This window comes from Panthera uncia, chromosome B1 (assembly GCF_023721935.1).
Source record: "Panthera uncia isolate 11264 chromosome B1, Puncia_PCG_1.0, whole genome shotgun sequence".
Classification (NCBI taxonomy): domain Eukaryota; kingdom Metazoa; phylum Chordata; class Mammalia; order Carnivora; family Felidae; genus Panthera; species Panthera uncia.
This window is the reverse complement of record NC_064811.1, coordinates 71178255-71185213: the sequence shown is the minus strand read 5'-3', so window position 1 is coordinate 71185213 and position 6959 is coordinate 71178255.

Genomic DNA, 6959 nt, shown 5'->3' with positions numbered 1-6959 from the left:
TTCACATCTTCTCACCTTTTTGGGAATGGAAGAAAATAAATCTTGAGTTTTCCTGCATATATTAATCAGGAATTTTCTTTTGATAAAAAAGGTGACAAAGAAATATTTGAATTTTTTTTTTTTTTATTTTCAAGGAAGCTTAGTGAAAAGTAAAGAACATTACAGGAAAGAAAACAGTCTTCTGTTCATTGTCTGGGAAGTGAGGAACCAAAAGTAGGCTAAGAAAGCTGGAAGACTTTCTTGTTCTTGCTGAGTTAGGTCCCGGAACCTAAATGTAGAAGCGTCATTTAGGAGTATGGAGAACTTACGAAGTAACAAGCAGACGAAAACTCTAAAGCACAAAATGACATTCTGAAAATGTAGGTTTCATTTCTGATTTGAATTCTTCACATTACTATTCCTCTCTTTTACTTTAAAAACTGAGAGTGGGAGTGATGTTGTCAAGCTCAGAAGTCACTGATTCACCGAGGTGGATTGCCAGGTTTACAAAGAGAAATTTGTAGGGCTGTGTTGGCCTTGGTCTGGGGTGGGCTTTGCTCTGCTTTACCCAAAAAGCAGAAATCAGTCAACTTTGCTTAAGCATAAAAACATATTGGTGTTTGTTTTTCAAGCCACAATGTTAAAGTATCATTTGTAGATTATTATAATCCACAAAAGATAATAAGCTTACATGTTTTCAGCTTCTAGGCCTATTACAAGGAATTATGCAAACAGTAGTGAAAAAAAAGAACTGTTCTAACTATAGTCTTTTAGTTATAACTGTGAATTTGCTATGTGGTTATTAACATGTGGGTATAGGTATAATGCAGATTATATTAATGTAATTAAATTTAAATCCATTGTAATTTATGTTTGCCTTTCATTTATGTGTAGTACATAAATCATCTTTATAAAATGTGTTGCCAAACTATTTGCCAACATTTATTTGGCAAAATATGCTTAAAATCATTGTGATTTTTCACAAGTATAAGTTCTTAAGTACCTTGTATATTCACAAGTAAATGCAGTCCTGCTCTCTATCAACTGTTCATTTGTTGTAGACTTTTGTGTTTCTGAAGTGCTTCAAAGTCTTATGCATTTTTTTCTGAAAAAAATTAGTTTTGAAGGGATCAGTTTAGAATCTCTATACTCTACGATGTGAACTTTTCTCAAGTTCCAAAATAAAAAAAAAAATTACTTGCAATGAAGAATTATTAGCACATAATCTAAATAGAAATTATGTTTTCAAAGTGGAATTTGATTCTTTTTTGTCTAAGAATCCTGGCAGAGAATGATTAGGCCTATGTGAACTCCTCAATATCAGAAAGGACATTTAGTTTCCTTTCTAAGAAAGGACAAGGATTTATTTCATGGTAATATGATAGTAAGAAAATGAGCCAAGGCAGGGTGAGGGGAAGGAATGGTTAAAGTTTAGCATCAAACAGTTAAATACAAACATGGGTTTGAATTTAGCATTTCAGTTGTTCACATACCCTTGTCTGTGGAAAGCGACATAAAATTTTGGTTGGATTACATTTTATTGTATTCATGAGATTCACTTATCTTGATGACCTCAGCAGAAATAAAATGTTATGTCTTTAGAAGCCAAATGTGATGACCTGCCTGTTGCTTTTGGCATCTGGAATGAGACTGACTGACTCTGGCAGCTCCCACTGGTTGTTAGATGGTTGAAATGGTCCAGTGATGGTCAACTGAGTGTTCCGGGCTGTGAAACCATGGAATTCTACCTTGGTTCTACCACTGGATGCCAGTACAAAATTTAGCAGCTTAATGTGTTCTGAATTAATTTAATTTCTGCTGAAGTGCTCTTGTGTACATTGTTTTATAATTTAACCAAAGTGCTGCTTGGGTGTACTTTGTACTTTTCCCAGTGAGTTGATATGATTGCTGCTTTGACCATTCTTTTAAATGTATGTATTAGAGTAATTGTGAGCAGACTTAAATCATATATCTCAGTGTTCAAAACACCATTTTAATAAAGTATATCCATTAAGCCCTTTTTAAAATCCAAGTGTGTTTATTTGGAATCCAGACGTTCCAATATTTATTATGTGCTCCTGTGACACTGATATACAAGAGTCAATGAATGGTTGGAAATTTAGTAGACAAAATGAGGATGTTTGCAAAATTAACTTGAAGAATCTTTGAAAAAAGTATATATATACATTTATCTGTTCAAATCTTTTTTATTTGATCTGAAACAAAATATGGCTTTTTTAGTTCCTTCTTCCAAAATATTTGTTGGTACATCAGAGGAAAATGGTCATGATCATTTTTTAATATTTTGCATGTGGTATATTTCACTGTATCATTTCTTTGTATTAAAAAAATAGAAATAGGTGTTTGGCAGTGATACTGCAGACCTCAGCATTATGCATTTAACATAAGCAATTTTCTTTTTTCTTTTTTTAATGTTTATTTATTTTAAGAGAGAGAGGAGGGGAGGTACAGAAAGAGAGGGGGACAGAGGATCTGAAGCGGGCTCTGTGCTGACAGCAGAGATCCTGATGTGGGGCTCAAACTCAGGAACTGTGAGATCATGACCTGAGCAGAAGTCAGACACTTACCCAACTGAGCCACCCAGGCACCCCGACATAAGCAATTTTCCATACCCTGTTGTTGACTGAATAGTTGCACTCCATAGGCACAAGAATTTCTTCTAGGTGGTATTCCCTGAAGGTAACTTGGTAAACTCCATGGCATTAGAGATCTATTTGTCCTGTTTTGTTCAAACTCCATACCTAGCGCTCTTTATAGGTCTTGCAATGAGGAGAAAATGTTTGTTGAATCACTGATCATTAATGTTTGTTGAATAAGTTAATGTAGTGCACTGGATTATACTTCCATTAATTTTACGTTAGTGGGGAAATAGTCATTAGATATGTTAAATATTAAGCGAAACATAGTATTTAAAAATTTTTTTAAAATATTTATTTATTTTTGAAGGAGAGAGAGACAGTGTGGGGGCGGGGTGGGGGGGACAGAAAGAGAGGGAGAATCCAAAGCAGGATCCGGGCTCTGAGCTGTCAGCACAGAGCCCAACACAGGGCTTGAACCCACAAACCGCGAGATCATGACCTGAGCCGAAGTCAGACACTCAGCCGACTGAGCCACCCAGGTGCCCCACAAAACATAGTATTTAATGATGAAGGAATGATATCTCACCTCTTTTGGTGTGTCCTTAGACGATAGTCAGTTAAGCATTTGTATATATATGGTTCAGAGGCTTGTTCCAAACAAAAACCTAAAAGAGCAGTGCTGCATGAACGACTCTAACCTTGCTTTTTTTTTTTTTTTTTTTTTTTTGGAGACTGAGAGGGGAAATGAATATTAAGGGTCTCTTTCGAATATATTATGTCACTTATTCTCCACAACAATCACACAGGGAAGCCTTTCTAATTATCCTTTTTATAGATGAGGAAATGGAGCATTTGAGTAGCTAATAATGGCAAGATCTAATTCAGACCTCTTTGACTTCAAAATCTGTGTTCCTTCTTTTCTACCCTAACCTCCTTTTATACATTAGCAAAAACAAAACCAATTCACTACTATCAAACATCCATTTTTGCAGAAGGCTCTCTGGTGGACATGAAAAAGAATTACAAGAAATGATCCAGAAATTCTAACTTAGTGGATGGATGAATACATTAGAGTTAGTAACTGAGCATATACCACAAAGATAAATTAGGGTAGAGAACTAAATTATGTCTAAGCCAAGTAAGTATAACTGGGGAGTAACTGTGAGTGAATGAACAGAATTTCTGCTTTAATCAGTACAGGATTTAGATGACTACTTATGGATATCTAATAAGTCAGTTGACCAGTGACAAGCATTTACTGAGAACCTACTTCATATATCTGTATGACAGCAGGGTGGGCCTACCAGGGCTTGCGGAAGGTAGCTGCTTGCTCATCTCCCTAGAAGAACTTTGTCAGAAGGCAGAGAAGTGAGAGAAGTGAGTTATACCAGAGCTAGTGTTCACCTGGACAGGTAAAGCAAAGATGTTTGGAGCCAAAAGAGATCTAACCAATGAAGTCGTTAAGCCTTTGCTCACATGTCAAGGGTAGGTTCTTTCAAGGACCAGGAGACCTATGTCATGTCTTAAGAAGGCAAGTGGACAAAGGCAGAACGAGTTATATATTTTGTACAAAATGAAAATGCTAGGCCCTTATTCAAAATGTGTTAAGAATTTCAAAGACAACAACACAGAACACTAAACTGAATGTGGAGCCCTTCTAAGGTTGTGCACCATGAAGCTGGCCCTGACCTGAGTGAAAATACTCAAGAGCAACATTTGCAAGTTAATGCAGAGCACAGAAAAGAAAGGAGCACATCAGCAAAGCAAGAAGAGTACCCTACAACACAAAAATGTATACCAGCTAGGACAGCACAAAGTCTTGATAGAAAACTTTTCATGATGAAAGCCAAAAGGACTAACTTTCAGTAAAGGTGCCCAGGAGTTGTCCAAGACACCTTTACTTACATTGTCTTATTTATTCCTTTCTAAAATACTGAAAGGTGAGACTAAGCTATTGCTACAGATTGGGTTCCCTAGGAAGCAGGCTCTGAGACAGAGTTCAGATTTGGAGTTTATTAGGGAATGCTCTTGGCAACAACACATGTAGCAGGGATGGGAAAGAGGCAGGGGAGAAGTTGGGCTGTGATGGGGAGAACTTTGGCCCTCCACAGGGAGCTCTGAAATTGGGATGTCCCTTTAGTGTTGCTTTGTTTTGTTTGATTTTGGCTTAACTAATGAGGCCTTTATTACTTCACAAACCAAAGCAAGGTGAGGTAGGTGACAGGTTGGTGACATTGTGAGCATCATTGGAGAACAACAATGTCTATGAAAGTGACTCTCTTCTGCAAGTGGCCGGCAGAACTGAGATAAGGTCCTTTAGGACACAACTGGGTTAGGCATGTGCCCTCATTAGAGAGAAAGGTACAGGTCCCCATGAAGCCTCAGGCTGCTCATTACATTCTCTAGAGAGAGCACAGATGTCTACTTCCCTAAATAGGTTGAGGGTGACCACCAAGATGTGGCAGGTAGAACTGAGATGACTTGTGTCACAGAAACTGGCAGTGCCAATTTTGGCAAGGGCCCCAGGCAAGTTAGGAAGTACAATACAACTGCTGGAAGCTTCCCACATATCTAGAACTTATAGGGAGATCTCCCCACTGTGTATATTCAGATGTATGAGTTTCAACTTCAGGAACATGTCTCCCTCATAAAGGTTCTCCTTCAGTGTCATTATATTGAACAAGGAGATAGCATGTTCCCATGTTTCCTGTATGTCTATGGCTTTGCTTCATGTGAACTTTCCTGTGCCCAGCGAGGTGAGACCTTCAGCTGAAGGCTTTCTCAAATTCACTGCACTCATAAAGCCTATCTGCTTTGTGAACTTTCCAGTGCTGGATCAGAGCAGACCATTGGCTGAAGACTTTCCTGTATTTGCCATGCACATGAGGCCTTTCTGTGTGGTGGTGAACTTTCTGGTGCCGAATGATGTTAGACCTTCAGCTGAAAGCTTCCTCCATTTGTTGCACTTGTGAGGCCTTTCTCTCATGGGAATTTTTTGGTGCTTAGCAAATCTGGCTCTAAAGGATTTCCCACATTCCCTACACTCATGACGCCTCTCTGCCATGCGAAGTCTTTTGTGTTGAATGAAGTCACCATTACTGGTACAGAGTTTCCCATATACTCTGCACTCATAATGCCTTGCTCCAGTGTGAACTCTTTTGTACAATAAGGCTAGAGCTTTGGCCAAAGAGTTTCTCATATTTGCTGCACTTACAAGGCTTTGCTTCAGTGTGAATTCTCTGGTGTTAAAGGAAAGTGAAGATGTGGGTGAAGAATTTTCCACACTGGTTGCATTTATAAGGCTTTTTTCTCCGGTGTGGGTTTCTGAAGCTTAAAGAGGTTCAATCTTCCAGGGAAGGCTTTCCCACATTCATTGCACTCCTAAAACCTTTTGAAACCACTAAAAAAATGTAAAAATGGATGGAAATTAAGATGCACATGCTAATGCTTTACTAAGACCTGACTTTGAACACTCTTTTCCCCCTATTCCTCATTCTTGGAGCCCCCCTCTCCCCTCCACTTTGTTTTTCTGTAGACTCCTTTGTTCCAAGAACTTTGTATGAATGTTGACATCTCGCTGACCTTAATGTATACTTAGTGATGAGACTTAGACGGTCCGTGCCAGCGCTAGTCATGAGACCACCTTGAAGACGTAGGGCTGGCAGCTGGGACCAGATTACTATCGAAACCGCCCAGATCCCATATTTTCCTCTAAAACCGCTCAGCCTTTTATCCCGACGGGTCTGCAGTTTTGAAGGCATTAGTCTGCTGCAGCCTCCTTTGCCTGCCAAGGAAACAGAAACTATTGTTCCTTTGTACCCCAAACGCTGTCTTCGTGTTCTATTTTGGCTCCGGGGCACAGAGGTCGTTTTTCCACGACAGTTTCTGCAGCGCGGAAGATGCACGCCCTCTGGCGCCTGGCTCTGAGGGGCTGCTGAGGTGGAGCCGCCGCGAGGATTGGCGGTATCTCCCACCCCGCCGGGCGCCGGGCCGCGCAGGCCAAGCAGGCCGCGGGGAGCCGCACCCGACGGCAGCCAGGGCGGCGGGCTGCGCGCTGAGCCGGCTCCCTGCGCTCCCCGCGCTCCCAGGGCGGTGGCACTGCGCCCCGCGGCCGCTCCCCGGCCCTGCGGCGCCCGAGCCTCATTTCCTTAATTCCCTTGGCATTTGCCGGACAGACAGTGGCTTTTCGACTCCTCTTTTCTCTTTTATTTCCTTTCCTAGTTCTTTCCTTCCTCTCTTTCTTTCCCGGGAGGCGGCTGCGACGAAACCTCCGCTTCAGACCTCTAACTGAAGTGGAGAGAACCGCCCCCGCATCCGCTCCAAAGCCCCGCTTTGGGCACCAGGCCTCTACAGCCCAGCACGGAGCGGTCAGCGGATGCA